This window comes from Squalius cephalus, assembly GCF_949319135.1.
Source record: "Squalius cephalus genome assembly, chromosome: 19".
Taxonomy (NCBI): domain Eukaryota; kingdom Metazoa; phylum Chordata; class Actinopteri; order Cypriniformes; family Leuciscidae; genus Squalius; species Squalius cephalus.
Genome location: NC_137140.1, coordinates 33,585,819 through 33,603,882, shown reverse-complemented (window position 1 = coordinate 33,603,882; position 18,064 = coordinate 33,585,819). Strand labels below are relative to the sequence as shown.

At 36.0% G+C, this 18,064-nt stretch overlaps 1 long non-coding RNA gene across 3 annotated transcripts in view; it reads right to left on the bottom strand.

Annotated features, from left to right (window-relative positions):
• LOC307147022 overlaps positions 1-17,938 on the bottom strand; it is a 37,959-nt gene extending 20,021 nt beyond the window's left edge. Inside the window, exons 1-3 of one of the 3 annotated variants that reach the window (XR_013819204.1) lie at positions 17,904-17,938; positions 13,160-13,262; positions 12,272-12,536 (exon numbers count right to left, since the gene is read on the bottom strand). This is a non-coding gene — a long non-coding RNA (uncharacterized lncRNA). Of the gene's footprint in view, positions 1-12,271; positions 12,537-13,159; positions 13,263-17,903 lie in introns of those variants that run through there. The other 2 variants (XR_013819205.1, XR_013819203.1) reach the window with 2 other exon arrangements.
• Between the last annotated feature and the right edge of the window lie 126 nt (positions 17,939-18,064).

Here is an 18,064-nt window from a genome sequence, read left to right as displayed (position 1 = left end):
TTTTCGTTTTCATTTAGTTTAAGCAAAAATAATTAAAGCTAAAACTAGAACTTAATAGAACTATAAAAAAAAAAAAAAAAAAAAAACAGAGCAACTTTAGAAAACTTTATAATAAAAAAAAAATCAGAAGAAAAAATCTAATTCAAATTATTAACAAAAACTATAATAGTATATTAATGGGACTTGCATGACAACGGTGTACTAAAAACGTAAAAGTTTTTCCTTTGTGTTTTTTAAGGCTAGTAGTTGGCGATGTCACGTGATGAGCATGCGAATGACGTCACCGTTTTCATAGGCCCCTAAAACACCGTTGTCGTGTAAATGAACGTTTTTTAGTTGAAAACGGTGTTGTGTAAACGCCAACGGCCCCTAAAATAACACTACAGTGCAGATATGGATTCAGTGTTAATGTATTGGACTTAATACCTTATACCTTCATTAGTCAAGTCTGATCAGTCAGAAAAATAATTGCCACATGAATTAAAATCATTCATTTTTGTACCACGAAAAGTGCAGAACGAGTTACAATAAGTTCAATGCTGAAGTTTAGGGATTTCTACAAATGTCCAACAACCCTAAAGTTGTTGCAATATAGCAATATTTTTTTTTTTTTTCAAATGTGGTCGATTCAAAATCGATTCTTAAAGGCCACAAATCGATTTTTTTCCATATTTATTTATCTATCACCCAAAATCCAGTATTAGCACTGTTCATAGGCTTGCAGTCTCCACGTTACAGCTAATGCTGTGAGATTATGTGTGTTTTATCTTAAACATAAAATAACCTGATCCTGATTGATCAAGGTATGCGACTGTTCTGACTTGTCAATTTTCAGCATCAATTTTTCATCTTGCATCAAAATCCTGTCTATTCATTGTATGCATCTGAAGTTGGGTTTAAGTGTACCTAAAATAAAAAGAGTTTCACATACAGGTTTGTGGCTCTTAATTTCTTTCATTAACCACTTGTAAACTTATGTTCACCGTTCTTTTTTTTAAAAATAAATATAGGATTTGTATTAAATCTATATTCATTGAGTTGAATCGGGAATCGAAATCGAATTTAGAACTGAAATCAAATTGAATTTAGAAATCGAATCGAATTGGAACATCTGAATCGATACCCAGCCCTATAATGCAATAGCAATGGAGATTCAGCTAAATATGTCTTGTTCATTAAATGACCTCATAAGACTCCTATTCAAAACCACATCATCACGCATCTAAACACTAATCCTCTCAGACTGGGCGGATTCATCTCAGAATTTCCCAACGGATTTCAAAGTGCGAAACAAATCTACAATCACGAGCGGCTACATCTAATGCCTTAATGAAGGAACACGCCTTTAATTAACAAACCTCTTATGATCCTGATTAGGTTGTAAGGGGTTCTTAAGTCCAGAAACTGCTAATTGATCAGAAATAAACTCAGATGATGAATGCCATGTTGTGGGTCACTGGAGGCGGATGATGTTCTGTCTATTACATCCAAACACACCTCGGGCACAATGATTTCCAGATCACAATTAAAACACTCTTGACTCGTTCATTTACATATTTGAGTTCCTCCGCTCTGGGCTGGAGGAAGAGAATAGAGATGGGCTGAAGTTAGAGATTTTTCCTATGTTTTCCCATTGTGTTCCAGTGGAGACAGAAAGTCATACAGGATTGGAACAACATGAGGGCGCGTAATTAATGACAGAAGTTTCATTTTTGGGTGAATCTTTTTAAATGAGATGAGATGAGACTAGATGAAAGCCCTGCGAGTTTCTCCTAGAAAGAGGCAGCCGAGGCCCATGGGACAATTAACTGAGATTTAATGAAGTCCTGTTTGTTTCCCCGCAGATTCCTTTTGCTTTTTAGTTGACTTGCACTTGTCTTTCCTCCCACTTTTGCTCTGAGATGAAAGCAGATCTTTAGTTAACAGGCCCTGTGTGATCAGATTGGTCTATTAGGGGAATAATTTGAGAGAGAACGAGACACTGGAGTCGGTCTACGGGCTATTTAGGGTCAAATTTGAGCTTCACGTAATGGCCACTTCAGGTCTTTACCTTGATAACCAGATTTCTGATTACATATCTGCAAAACCACGAATTTTATGCAAAGAAAGACGAGAGTAATGCTTCACAAGGATCTGTTAAAGACATGCTAACATTTAGAAATACAATATAAGGCACTTGCACATTTTTAGCAGCCTTGATTCTGGGGTAAAGAATAATTGTACAAAATCTAAACTTTCTCAGTTCACAGTTACACAAATATATGAAGCAGCACACCTGTTTTCAACATTGAAATGTTTCTTGAGCAGCAAACCATCATATTATAAAGATTTCTGAAGGATCATGTGACCCTGAAGACTGGAGTAATGATGCTGAACATTCAGCTTTGATCACAGGAATACATTACATGTATATATATATATATAAAAAATAAATAAAAAAAACTGTGCACTAACAAGAGTGTGACTTTTACCACTGAACCGAGAATGGGAAGATATTTTTTTCCGTAGCCTATATGGTCAGTAAACGACCATTTGTGAGGAAATGGAATACAGCCGCTTTGTAATAGTTTGTTTTGCTCTCTCACGTCAGAATAGACGATCGTGGTTCCCACAGTTGCAAAAAGCAGAGATTTGATCCAGTCCGTTCCGCCACACGCAGGGAAGCATCGTTTCCAGCGATAGACACCCTCCCTGTGCGAGAAATGAGCAATTGACCCCGGCTGCTACTCTCAAACTGGCGCGCTATCAGAACCTGGGGGAATGTGTTGTCATCTGAATGAGATAGGTTTATTTTCTTCCGTCCGGCATTTGTTCCGATACGCAGGGAGTCTGCATGGAGAGAGGAGGAGCAGCGGGGAACCCGTCACCGACACACGCTGCGAAAAACAAGAAACGGCCGTGAACGCTTGGCCATCACCCAAATCTCTGCCTCCACCTTCTGTGCGGCCCGCCAGCCTCGGAGAGAAACAGGAGGCGGCAATATTGTGGAACAAATTTCCCCTAATGTGAACCTGCTGGTGGGACTCAAGGGAGGAAGGTGGACTCTTCTGTGTCACTGCTACTCTACGTACACACACATTCATCTTCAAATCCCGCTCGCTGCTTGTATCTCTGACTGTGTGATGGTGTGTTGTTTTGGGGGGAGTTTCTGACCAATCACAGCACTACCTGATGCGCCGGTCAAACCCCTGCTGTGTGTGCAGCACGTCTGACGCGCCTGGCCAAGAGAAGTGTCGTGCTGCCCTTGTTTTGTGCTTTACTTTGCCCTTGAGGTTTGAGAACAATAGCACACGTGTGCCAACACATAAATGCTAATGGCCTATTCATATATTTGTGTTGAATTCAGCTTCAGGGATTCAAGGAACAGTTAACCCAAAAATTTGATTTGCTCACCCTCATGTCGTTCCAAACCTGCATGACTTTTCTGTCTTCACTCAAAAGGAGATGCTAGCATGCTCTTCTTTTCCTTACCAGAAAAGTTAATGTTGACTTATTAAGCTGCGGACAAAAAGTTTCATATATAAATAAAAGTTCATACAACTTATGCACTATTGTAATATAACACAGGGGTCTTGAAACATGTTTTTAAAAGTTCCAATGCTTTAAACATTACATTGTCTTGACCTGATGCTAAAACAAATATAGCAAGACTCATTGCATTAGTTAAAACTCATCCATCTAGTGTTTAGGCAGAAGAGAGATCTCACATAACCTGTCAAGAACATGTCCAGATAATACTGACATATGAAATAGAAAAATAATCAACCAAACATTTTTAGACCGGTAAGATTTTTGTATTATGACATTTTTAGGTTAAAAAAAAAATCTAAATTTTGTTACTATAATATGGGAAAATGTCAATTGTAAAGTATTTATACATCATGGTTGCATTTGTTGTACTAATGCAAATAAAATGCATTAAAAAAAAAAAATACTGATGGGGACAGGGGTGTTTAAATGTTATTCAAATAAATGCCATAATCTAAAATGTGCCATGATCCTGAAAATAGGCATCATGCATGCACTGATCATAAATAAATGACTGCATACATAAAAACATGCATACATAAATACATGCATAAATAAATATATGCATACATAAATATATGCATTCAAGGAAGTTTAAATGTTATGAAAATAAATGCTAAAAGGTGTCATGAAAATAAAAATGCATAAATAAATAACTGCATAAATAAACAAATAACTGCATAAATAAATAAATAAATAAATAACTGTATAAATAAATAAATGCATACATACAGTACATGCATACATACTTTAACTAACTAACTAACTAACTGACTAATAAGGTGAAATGTGACCAGAACGTGTTTTTTTTTTTTTTTAATCAAATTCCCCCTTTTAGTTGATTATGATAAGAGGTCAGTTAGAGCAAGACTCTACATCTCTACATCTAGACTGGCATAGCAGCGCTGACGAGTCCAAACACTCTCCTTTTACCAGTAAAACCCTTATGAAACACTCTAGAGCAGCAGTGAAAAGCAGACCTGTTAGCAGTAAAAGACGATATGGACCCTCGTGTGCTATTGTTACATGAGCAGGAAGGCGCATTATCAATCTGAAGTGTGTGTGTGTGTGTGTGTGTGTGTGTGTGTGTGTGTGTGTGTGTGTGTGTGTGTGTGTGTTTTGGGGGGGAATGGAGTTAGTGAATGTCAATGATTTCCATAGCAACAGTGGGGTCCCCAGCTGTCACGTCTGGGCAGAGATATGTGTCATGAGCCTGGGGACCACTTAACCTAAACGGGACTTTAACTCTGGGAGTTCAGGGTCTGTCTGCGCAGATTTCTGCTTAAAATGCAAAGATGGGGACCCAAGGGGACTCGCAGCACCAGGGCCCGTGTCATCTAAGAAATACAGGCGATGCGCACTTGCTCTTTAGATATAATTAAGCCTCAACTTCAAGCAAGTGAACTGGAGAAGAGGCGGAAAACATGGAATTAGAAGAGATTCCCACGTCTGAACAAATACTGCATGTGAACAACATCAAATCACAAATCATGAATGCGACCTCTTTAATATCGCAACTGTTTGAGATGTAATTTGAGACTTTTAATACCAAGATACCAATGTCTGCAATCAAATCCTATAAAACTGAAGAATTTAAAGAGAAAAATCCTCCTTCTGAGTGAAATAAAAAATGCTTTTGTTTGCTTCTACAAATAAAAAGAAAATGATATCACTGAAAGTCTGCTTATTCAAAGCTCATGGAGTTCTCAGTTATTTTACATTTAAACATTAACTCAATAACTGGTGTTAATAATAAAAATTCCTTAAAACACATGCAAAGACACTATAGAGTATAAAGCAATAAAATTGTCTCACAAAACCCAAGAACATGTCCAGATCATATTTAACTGCAAAATCAAAAGTAAACAATTATATTTTACTTAAAGAAAATGGATTTAGACAAGTAAGACATTAATTTACCAATTAAGGTCTTTTGGGGGGAAAAAACACTCAGATCTCATTACTATATAATGTGAAATACACACACACACACACACACACAAAACTATAGAATAAATGTGGATAGCAGCTAAGATCAAGGATCATTTGATGAGAAATATTTCATAAATGTTGAGTTCGTACTGAACTGAGCAAACTTGCATAAGCAAAAATCTCCTTTTGCTCTCCCTTTAATCTCACTGCAGTCTGGGAGCAACTATAGAGATATTAAAGAGATGCAATTTATCATTTTTCTTTCTGAAGGTATGCTCACTAATTCTGATTGACGCTCATATCAATACCCTCTATGTTTAGTCTCCCCTGCTCTCAGATAGATCATTATAAACTTGTGAAAGTGATGTTCAGCTATGCATTATTAATCTGCCTTCATTCTAATTACCAGATCGATAATTTCAGTCCGGGATAAGTAGAGTGTTTGGTCGGGTCAGCGGAGGCAACCTCTCTTTGAATGCGCAGAGTGTGTGTTTTTTCCCTGACACACCAGCGACGGCTCCGACTTAATGCCCCTGTTGTTTCTGAAAGGGAAAACGCTGCATTGTTCCGGACGGTCCCCTTCTGGACGGGAAGGCCTGGCTAATCAAATGCCTGTTTTTCTCTGCAGCTGGTTTCCAGGAGGTAAAAGAGAGCTGACCTCCACCTCCCTCCATCCGTATGCTCCGTCTCGCTCCCCCCAGGGACCCTTCAGCCGGCTTTAGGGGCAAAATGAGGTGTAAGTCTATTAAAAGGGTGTTTGTGCCCCAGTCAATGTCCCAGTGGGAGTCCCTGCTTTCTCATTCAGGTGCAGCTAATTTCCCTTATTCTCCTCATGGCCTGACATACGGCCGCCACGCTGAGACAAGGCATTAATAAACGATTATAGAGATTAAAGATGAAGGCCTAGAGCACACTTCAGAAGACGAAGAGCACTAAAATCTGCGGCTCACATACGCTACCAAGCACACAGAACACTCCTGCATAGCAATGTGCTAAAAACTACATTCAAGCATTAACTTAACACCACAGAAACCAAGCAACCACACATCGACACGCTAAAAACATTCAGAACATATTAGAAGACAATCATGCCATCCTTTTAAAATACCTAAGAAAAAGCATAGCGAGCGGCGCATTAAAAACACTCAAAATACCTCAGCAAGGAACAACATTTACCACATGACAAAACAGCAAGAATATTATCATTGTAAAATAAAAGTTGTTTTTCTGCAATGCCCTCTTTGCAGGAAAGAGTAAGTCCAAATTCAGAGTATTCCTGATTGATTTCAAACTAACCCTTATGAAAAAGAAGTTTATTCAAGTGCAGGGCCGTGCACAGACCTTTTGAGGGGCATGTGCTGAAACTGAAAAAGGGCACCCCCCTCCCTTTTTTTATATCAAAATTATTTAGTAAGCCTACATAAAAGGAAGAAATGGTCACGTCTTCATGACAAATTCAATAACACAAAATAATAGTCTCAAAAGCTTTAGATTTATTCACGTTTAATAACAACCATAATAATAATATAGATAATATAGATAAACAGGGTTTTAAGGGCCTCTTAACACAACAGCAACCTTCTGTTGCTCTTGTGTAGGCCTACTCCATAGAAATATATGTCAAAAATACTTGACTCATACATAAACATGTTAACCAAATAATACAAATTAGCTTACAAAACCAAACAGAATAGCTAAAAAATTCTGTTTTTTTTAATTGAACTTTATGCACTTTTTTATGAACTTTGCAGAGAAATATATATATATATATAGAGAGAGAGAGAGAGAGAGAGAGAGTTCAGATGCAAAAGCCTCTAAGTGCCATCTGAAAATTTCTTCTAGAATGATAATTTTTATCAAGCTCGTATATTTAAGTTCAGTAATTTCACTTAAATGACAATTAATAGCTAATTTTCTTTGCCATTTAAGTGAAATTACTGAACTTAAATATATGAGCTTGATAAAAATGATCATTCTAGAAGAAATTTTCAGATGGCACTTAGAGGCTTTTGCATCTGAACTATTCATATTCTCTTTTTTAGCTATTCTGTTTGGTTTTATAAGCTAATTTGTATTATTTGGTTACCATGATTATGTATGACATTGAGAAGAGGGGAAGGTAGAGCAATGAGTCAAGTATTTGTGACAAACTATTTTGAAATATAATTTGAGTAATTATGTCCAAATTAATTCCAGATTATAAGAAACTATAACCATACCTTTACTATATCCAACATGTATCCGCCTACCTGGCAAAAATCTGATACTGTGCTGTGGAGGACAAGGGATGTTGGTCTCTTGAAGGTCTCTTATTCACTAAAAATATTTCACAATATTACAGTTTTTGCTGTATTTTGGTTCAAATAAATGAAGCCTTGGAATGAATTACATCATGAATTACATTCTGCATGATACAATATAAAGATTTCACAGTGATCTTCTGTAATGTTTTTTTTTTTCTTTTTTCTAGTTACTACTACAACATTACTGTAGTAAAACCATGTTTTACTACATTTTATACATGTGAGGATGAGCGGAGAGTATAGAATAATATAGATTAAAAATTAGCTAGATAGCGAATACATGCATATTAACAGCCTTGAATTAACCATAATTGAATATTATTACCATAACATGATTATCCTAAATGTTAATACATTAAGTGTATCAGCAATCATAAATCAAAGAAGAAATTTCTTAGAAATATGTTACCTAGGTGATGAGGATCGCTTTGTGTAAGTTCCATACGAAACAGCGCGGGGGCGCACCTGTTATGATTTTCCGATGGTAAAAACAAATTATATGTTGTTGTATTACTTATCAATATATAGTTTTTGACCAGCGAATGTGTGCAAATGTGCATTTTTTTGTCCGTCATTAAAACGGCGCAGGCGGTATCACATTACATTTTCATCAACAGGTTACAAACTAGTTTGTTTTTCCTGTTGTAAAATACATTTGGCCAAAATCGCATTTTATAAAAGATGAAATACTACTGTATGCACAGGATATTTAAGTTATTTGCGTTAGGCTATGTATTGGCTATGACTAGATGGCAAATGCTAGCCTAGACCTCTCTCTCAGGCAACGTCCCACATGTCTCAGTCAGTGAGTCATCAAATAAATAAAATATGAGCCTTTATAGACATAGTGTTTAGTAGTACTTATTCAAACAACAAGATATTTATTTACCCTTCGCAAAACTTCGTTCAGCTGCTGTCTACTGTGCGGCTGCTGTGGAACTTCAGTTGATTCAGTGAATATAGAGGGGGCGGAGTTATCAGCTTACTGACAGCTTGAGGATCGAATAAGATTTACACAAGCTCGGTTTAAGAACTTTCATTGGCTAAATATTTGTAAAACAGACAGACAGACGTAAAGGATGACCAATAGCATTGATTAAAAAAAAAAAAAAAAAAAAAACACCACCAAAAAAAGGGCACTTCGGAGTGTAAGGGCAAAAAGGGCATGTGCTCTGCACAGGTTGAGCCCTACCTGTGCACGTGCCTGTTCAAGTGTGTTATTATTAGTATACTTCTACTTTTTATTTACTCCTCAGAAATATTAATATTACTTTAGTATACCTATATTGAATATTTGTCTAGGCAAGTTCACTGGCAGTGTACATATTAATGTACTTCAAATCTACTTCCCTCTTTCTCCTCCACTGACTGAATTTTCCAGCTATCTGTGTTTTCACTGTTATACGGTAGGGGGCGCTGTTACAATTACAATTTTTCTTCTTCTGAAAGAGTTCAGAATCTCCGGATCAAAACACAGGCGAAGAAGAAGCAGAAACGTGATAGAAAATTGCTTACGCAAATGTAAAATAAATCGATCATCAAACATTGAACAGCAAATTATGGAAGCTTGTTTCCGCCACTGAATAATAAATAAATAAATAAATAATAATAATTGCGACTTTTTATCTCACAATTGCGATATATCAAGTCAGAATTGTGACTTTTTTTCTCAGAGATATAAAGTCAGAATTGCATGATATAAAGTCGCAATTGCGTGTTATAAAGTCAGAATTGTGAGATATAAACTATTCTGAGGTAAAAAAAAAAAAAAATCCATCTTTTTTTCCTTAGAATTGGACTTTATATCTCACAATTGTGAGTTTATATCTCACAATTGTGAGTTTATATCTCACAATTCTGAGAAAAGATGTCAGAATTGCGAGATATAAACTCGTAATTATGTGTTATAAAGTCAGAATTGCGTGATATAAAGTCGCAATTGCGAGAAATAAGTCAGAATTCTGACTTAACACGCAATTGCGAGTTTATATCTCGCAATTCTGACTTTATAACACGCAATTGCGACTTTATTTCACGCAATTCTGACTTTATATCTCGCAATTCTGATAGCAAAAACTTCCATAGCAAATACTTATCAAATCTGCCAAATGTTACCGAATTAATTTTCGGCCCAGGAAGGATTAACGACTGTTTTGTCTTTGACAAAAATGCGATTTTCTCTGCTTTTGTTTTAAATGTTGTTTTTTTTTATGAAACTTACCCACATTCAAGTGTTGATTAAAAAGAAAGAATGAATGGAGCTAGAATAAAATGTTTTAAAAAAAGAAAGAGTAAAAGTACAGTTAAAGGTAGGCTATACTTCAAGTAGGCCTATCACTAATTAATACCTAAATAAGAACATAATACTATACCCAAAGTGCAAAAATGACATTTAAAAAGTAAACTATAAGTATAATGTTATGTTCACTTAAAGAAAACTTACAAGTATACTTGCAGTATAAAACTACTAAGTTTACTGAGAGTAGGCTACTTCAAAGTGTACTTTGATAAACCAAAAAATGTGCTACAAGTATTTGACTACAGTAAACCATCAGGACACCTGTAAGTTCACTTGTAGTATAGTTGCAGTACACACGGAAAACTTTTTTGTCTTGAGTAAGTTGTGTACTCAAAGTTTACTACTGTTACACATAGGCTACTTACACATTTCACAATTTAGTCCCAAGCAGTACACTTACGAGTATATACTTCTAGTACATTGATATCAGTATACTTAAAACATAAAGTAGGCCTATACTTAAAAATATACTTGACCTTCACTGAAGTGTACTTGTACACTGAAAATGAACTTGAAGGATACTTATGTTTTGTAAGGGAACCCTCTTACTCATCCCTATCCATTAAACGGTTAAATTAACCAAAATATGCAATATAAAAAAAGAAAGACAGACCCAAGTAGCTTAAATAATTTGCTTAAGAACAAAAGACATACAACTTAACTCCCATAACCTCGTCCTTTAAGCACAACATTAGAAGTTATTCATTCTCTCGCTCTCTGAGATGAACACGTTACACACATTCAGAGCACATGAAACGTGAGGGCTTGAAACATACTGATAATATCATTCCATCATTGGTGAAAGGAAGTGAGGGGGGGGAAAGCACATTTATCAAGGCGGAAAAGTGTAAATGGAGGCGGTCCTCATTCAGCCTTCGCCCTGAAATGGGATCCCTGCTTTATCAAAATGAAACGGCTGCCAAGATTGGGAAAGTAACAATTGCATTCATGGACTCTCTTCTTCACGAAAAGAGCTAATTAAGGCCTGGCAATTTTAGCGTCGCACATTCAGACTCTTTAATTGAAAAGAAAATAAATACGACCAGGAAGGAGAACGTAAGTGACTGTGGAAGGAAGGGTGAATTCAGTTACGGAGGCAGATGGCAACAAATAGCAGCGAATTATAAAGTCAATGGCTTTGTGCGCACTGATGACTTAAGGGCCGACTCCGTATGGTATCAAAAAGCCAATTGAACCTTTTTGAATTTGAGCTCCAATCTGGCAGAAGTTCAACTTTAATTGAAAAGTTTTCAATTTCAGAGTCTGGTTTTCAAAGACGTGCGAAGACAGAGTTTGCGAAGGCCTCGGTTCTAATAAACGGCAGAATGTTTTCGCCCCATCTTTTTTGGCTCAGTCTCGACTGTGTAATTGTTTGATCATTCATCTCGGAGGTCTAATTTACCCCCTGTTGGGTGGGCTGTATGTTGCTCTGTTTTTTCCGCTGACTCTGATAAGAACTAGCAGAGAGATGGCTGGGCTCTGTAGGTGGCCGTCTATTTAAACACGTAACAGTTTGCATTTCGTTCATGTTAACCCTTTAGGCAATCGCCATTTATATGCTAAACTTACAGAGAGTTCGAGGCGGCACTTTAACAAAGTTTGAAAAGCATGGCTTTGCACATGGCCCATTTTATTGTCCGTATTTACTCTTATTCATGTTGAGTTAACTCTTTATACTTGTTTTCTTCCATAAAATACAGATTTAAGACAGAATATCTGATATGACACCTTATGCACTATTCTTGGGATATATTTTTGTCATTTGGAGCTTTGCTGTATAAATCTCTACCCTTTGCATATTTGATTTTAGGATTCAGTGTTGCCATTTCACGTTCCAACTTGTCTTTTTTTGACTGGAGAACCCTGCTGTTCATTCCCTTTCACCTGTCAATCAAGCTATCCGACGTAGGCCACACCCACATTTGGCTTTTTGTCTGAACCACAGGAGGCCTATTTAAGTGAACTGAATCATACACTCAAATCTCATTCAGCTCTACTGTTATCACCCAGTCACATCAATGACCTCTAATTTGATGTCAGTTTGTCTCTGATTTAACTGATAAATGTAGTGTCCACACACACAGAATATATTAATTTCCTTTGCTAGTTGGGTTTGTTAATAAGATTTCAAAGTCAAAGCCAGAATCAACACTCCATGCTGACACTTAATGTAAATAGCAAAGACCAGTGTAACGAGATTTTGCATGCATGCATGTTTTATCATCTACCAGGCAAAAGAACTACAAAACAACACAACTAATGTAGCTGTGCAAGAATATAAACAGCGAACAACTACCACGGAGGGATCAAACCAGCGTTTCCTCCTGTAGCCGCGGGCAGATGGGGAGAATCACTCAGCCAAACTAACAGCTGCCAATTCCTGGAAACTTCTGATTGCTTCAATAGTTGAGTTTTCAGCAGTCTGCGATAACGACAGCAGCTCTCCAGCTATATGATCACACAGATTGTGTTATCTGGAATTTACATTACAGGACAATAATAATTCTACACTCAATATAGAGAACATTTCAACAGCTTGTGTCTAAATAGAAACATGTAATATAATTTCAACAACTTCTATAACAGGCCGTGCTAGTGACACGAGCGGATCTAGTGAATGCATGAAAAACTAGAATCCAGTCAGTTAAGGTTGCATGCAAGTTGTACTTGTACTGAAGATAAACTAAAAGAATTGTTGGGTATTGAAACAAATTTCATGATTCAATTGCAAACAAACTTGCGTTTCGATTCATTTGGATACAGTATCAGTAGGCCAACAATGTGAATTTTTCTGTCAGTTACAATAATATTAGGCAACAGGTTCAAATTAAAAACTGATTTGTTTGCAAACATGCAATTTTATAAAGTTAAAATAACTGTTGTTTATGAAATATAAACATTTAAACAGTGCTTTTTTTTCATGACAGATTCAAACAGTAGCCTGTGTTATGGTCATTGAATTGCTTTTCTGAGGTAAATGTAAGGTGCCATATTGTTTACAAGCTGGCGTCTTTCCTCGGTTGAAACACTGATTGAGCGTTTACATGAGACATGATAGGCTACATTTCAGTAAGTTGTACTGTATTTTGAAACATACCTTCAGATGTTCATTCATGTTTATTTCGTGCGGTTGTAGCAGTAAACCGGAGGAGATTATGTTCTCCGCGCTTCCTTCCCTTCAACTGAGGCGTTACAGCGACCTATCACACACATTAAAGAGCATTTATTGTTTGAATTTCATACTACAACTTACATAATTATAAAGGTGAGACTTTCTTCCATATCATAAGTAGCCTAACAGAGAACAAAGCTTACTGTGATTTATTGGATGGTAGGCATGACAAATAACAGAAAACTGAAAACAGCATCGACTAGAAAATATATTTTCAACCTTGTGGTACCAACTTTGACCAATAGGGGGACCCGTCTAAACCCTATATATTCAGATGGGTTTGTTGTATATCATTTGCCTGATTTATATAACATTTTATTCCTAAAAACATTTTTAAAGGTAGGCCTATATTTTGATGTATGGAGCCATCCTCTCTGTAAAATCCCAAACCCTAATACGTCAACAAAATGAAACAATAATTTTGAACATTGCTTTATCCAATTGTTATATTTCTGTTCTGGAAATTGTTTCAAATTAATACATATGTAATCCCTCATTTGCATATCAAAACATAAAAACTTTTAATATAAAACAATGTGATTAATCAACAGGGCAGGGGGAGTGATATATATTAGTTAAATTTGTATTTTACCCTACTCGCACAGTACTGTAGTGTCTTGCCTTAAATTATTTTCTTGAAGTTCTGAATATTTTATTAAATTCTATAATTTTCTATCACAAAAAAATAGGCTGCAACTCATTAAAAGGGCAGCTTCTCGGGCCTCATTATCAGTGATCTAAGAGAAACAGACTCAGACTGCATGTGTGTCCTGATGCTAAGCTGAATCGTCCTCTCAGGAGACTCTTCTGTGAGTGTCTTTGATAGAGCGGAGAGGTGACGCCGTGTTCACTCCTCAGACAGACTTTATGCAGCACGTGTTGAGGAACAGGGCAGATTTTCCCATGAGTCTCTTTCACACAGCTCTTCCCTGAATTCTGAACTCAGTGGAAATGTAACGGGAAGACTCAGTTAATTGCACTACCATGCTGGGAATAGGCATACGTTCACACACACAGAAAAATACATTACTGCGAATGTGATAATATGTAAAGTCAGTTTCATTATGAAACCTTTTCATGGAAAACAGAATAACGAGAAGCAAAGGACAACCTGTCACAATGTAAGAGTGGAAAATAGCCATGAAAAACCTTGAGTGTATAAGATGGACCCTAAAAATAATGCTACTGTACATAAAGAGTACTAAATGAAGAAATACAGTGATTATAACTATACTGTAGGTCAAAAGGTGCATTTGGCATGAAAATCAGGGTAGCACACAGCCATGAGAGCCTTATGGATTTAATAAAACAATGACAAAAACAGTAGGATAAGACACCAGTGTTCAAACCTTAAATGTATTATAAAAACAAGTGAGATATTCTACTTTTCAAAGGTGTGTGAGGCGAGTTTGAGTCTCTTCTGCTTACCAAGACTGCAAAAATATATACAGTAAAAACAGTAATATTGTGAAATATTTTTTACAATATAAAATAACTTTTCTATTGTGATAGACTGTAAACTGTAATGTATTCCTGTGATCAAAGCTGTATTTTTAGCTCCATTACTCCAGTCTTCAGTGTCCTTAACATGATCCTTAAAATTATGATTTGCTGCTCAAGAAACATTTCTGATAATTATCAGTGTTGAAAACAGTTGAGCTGCTTCATATTTGTGTACAATTTTTCTTTCAAAGGATTCTTTGATGAATAGAAAGTTGTAAAAAATCATTTATTTTAAATAGAAATCTTTTGTAACATTATAAATGTCTACTGTTACTTCTAATGTCAATTTAAGGCATTCTTGATGGATAAAAGTATAAATTTCTTTAAAAAAATATCTTAGACTAAATTTACAATGCCAGCTAAATTTTCCAGGTTTTATCCAGATGGGTTTGTGAAAGTCTGGACAGCCAAAACAAAACAAAAAACATGCAATCAGAATTTTTTTCAGATCTGGAGGAGGTTTGAAAGGCGATTTCCAATCAGATTTTTACAGATGTGTCTCAGTCTGGATGCTCTGGCTGCTCAAATTGTATCACTCTTAACACGAGACTTCGGCTGGGTATCGATTCAGATGTTCCAATTCGATTCGATTTCGATTCGCAAGCTCTAAATTCGATTCGATTTCGATTCTAAATTCGATTTCGATTCCCCATTCGACTCAATGAATATAGATTTAATACAAATCCTATATTTATAAAAAAGAATCGATTTTGAATCGACCACATTTTAAAAAACGATTAATCGAAAAACCCAGCCCTACACGAGACACAACGATAACATCAAAACTGGACGGAAATGCCGGAAGTATTCATACAGTGTTCAAATGGCGTGTCTAAAGATTTCGGCATTTTGCTTCAAAGTTCCGCAGCAAAACTCGACAGGAGAGCGAGATGATGCAACTCTATTATTCCTGCATCCGTTTTGAAAACCTTGTCACATCCGTTGTTTCGCTTACGCCTGCTTTGTTACCAATGCAACACATGTAGATATTGGGTTATGTCACTCTGGACACACAAATCTTATTTAACCCCTTACCTGACAGGGATCACTGGTGATCCCAGATTATTTTAGTTCAAAATATGTTTGAGCTTATATATCTCAATATTAATAACAGTCTGGTTAATTTTGAGTCTTGAACTATAAACTCTCAAGGGTTGGCTTTCTAAATGTATGTGTGTTATGTTTCTATTCAGAATTACTTATGAGCAGTAACCTTTTTATTTTGGGCATTTCATGTATGCAGCACTTGCCAAAATTGGGGGTGATGAGCAAGGGGTTAATCACTTGCAATTATTAGTGCCGACAATCTGCCTGAAAAAATCAGTTTTGCCTGCAGTCTGAACATAGCCTCACTGTGCTGTCGTTCTTTAGACTAACTGTAAGCAGCATCGCACATGTTCAGTATCTTTATACATTCAAAGGTGGCTTATTCAATCATGTATTGTCAAACTATCTGTTGTATAATATCCATTTGAGACTTAATCAAAACTACAAATAAATTGATTGTTTTGCTCAACTGTTTAAGTTATTAGCAACAGCACATTGTGAAACTAAATACACTGCCGGTGAGAAAAAGAAATGATTTGGAAAGAGATACAATTCTAATGCCCCCTTGATGAGCATGAAATGGGTGGCTCCACCTGAAGATGAACTGTGTCTGGAACAAAAGAGGGGCGTCCCACTGTTTGTCATTCAGCCAGAGACAGTGAATGTGTGTGTTGCTGATCAGCTGGCAGTGTCAGCATATGTGTGCCATTTCTGGGGCTCAACCTGAGCGTATTATTGATCCTTCAGTTCATTTCAACTTAATTGTCCTTGAAATGAGGTTCGCACAAACGTCTACCTGCACGAGAAACCCTGATGGATTGATTGATTGATTTGTTTGGAAGTTTTAACTGTGCTTTGTTTTTTATCTATTCATTCATTCAATACAAATGAACACAATCTGACATGTGTGGAGCAATTACAGATATTCCCACACAGCAATTAATGTAATTATGCTAAAACAAAAAACTAACAAGCTCACATCCACAGAAGCCTAGAGTTAAGGGAATAGTTTGCACAAAAGTGGAAATATTACTCACCCTCATCATGTCATTCCAGCCTTTTCTTATTAGATGTTAGGCAAAAATGACAAAACCACCTTAAAAGTGCTTCATGCAACTCTTCCAAGTCATACGAGGAAATAAAATGTATCTATCGCTGATTTTCATTGAATAAATATGTGTATTTTGTGCTTTTTTTAGCCTGACTGCTGTATATGGCTTAAAATGACTTGAAATATAATGCACAAATCATATGGATTACTGTTGTGGAGCTTGTTAGGTGCATTTTGAGCTTTTTAGAGCTTGGCGATGCAAATCATCATTTTCATTTGCATGCATGAAAAACCTTAAATAAAAGCTTGGATATTATTTCTAACATCTAATTTTGTGTTTCACAGAAGAAATGCAAGGTTGGAATGACATGAGGATAAGTGTTGTTATTACTGTAAACTAAAACTATCAAAATTGAAATCAAATAAAACAAATATGAGATGCTAAATATTAGATGAAAATGTTACACCTAAAAACTTAAATGAAAATTAGAAATGTTGCCTTGTCATCTAACTGAAACAACAAAAAAAGAGATATAATAAAATTAATTAATTAAAGCTGTAGAAAAAAAAATGACAAGCACAAAACAAAACTACTGAAATTTAAACTAAAAGTAAAAATGAAAACTGAAAATATAACAATAAAAGCTAATAGCAAACACATAATACTAGAAATCACACTGCTAAATGATGACCTTACAGTGACCCGCATCTTCTAATTAAGCCTGATCAACACAACCGCACACATAACCACACATTCACACGCATCTCAAACATAGACATAAACATATGCATAAACAGCACAAACAGCAAACCACTCTCTCTCCTTCACATGCACGGTTCACAGTTTATTGATTATGTCTTGATTACAGTATATCTACCAGGAAAATGTCTGAATGTCAGGATGTGAATGAACAAGGTAAAGTTAACCATTTCTCAGTGAGGAACTGAAATCAAACACATGAATCTAACACCCTTTATTATGCTGATTTATCAAACAAGATGGCATTAAAAAGAGTCACAAAAACAAACTATAGCACATAATTCATAATAGTAGTCTCATACACTTACTAAAGTTTGTGCTGTTGTGTTCCCTCCAAAATGATGTCACTTCCTGCATGGTGCATGATGTCACTGAACTTTAAAGGAATATTACACACACACACACACACACACAGGATGTAAGTGACATTGAGAACAGATGAAAACCCTAAAAATGATCAAAAAAGCAT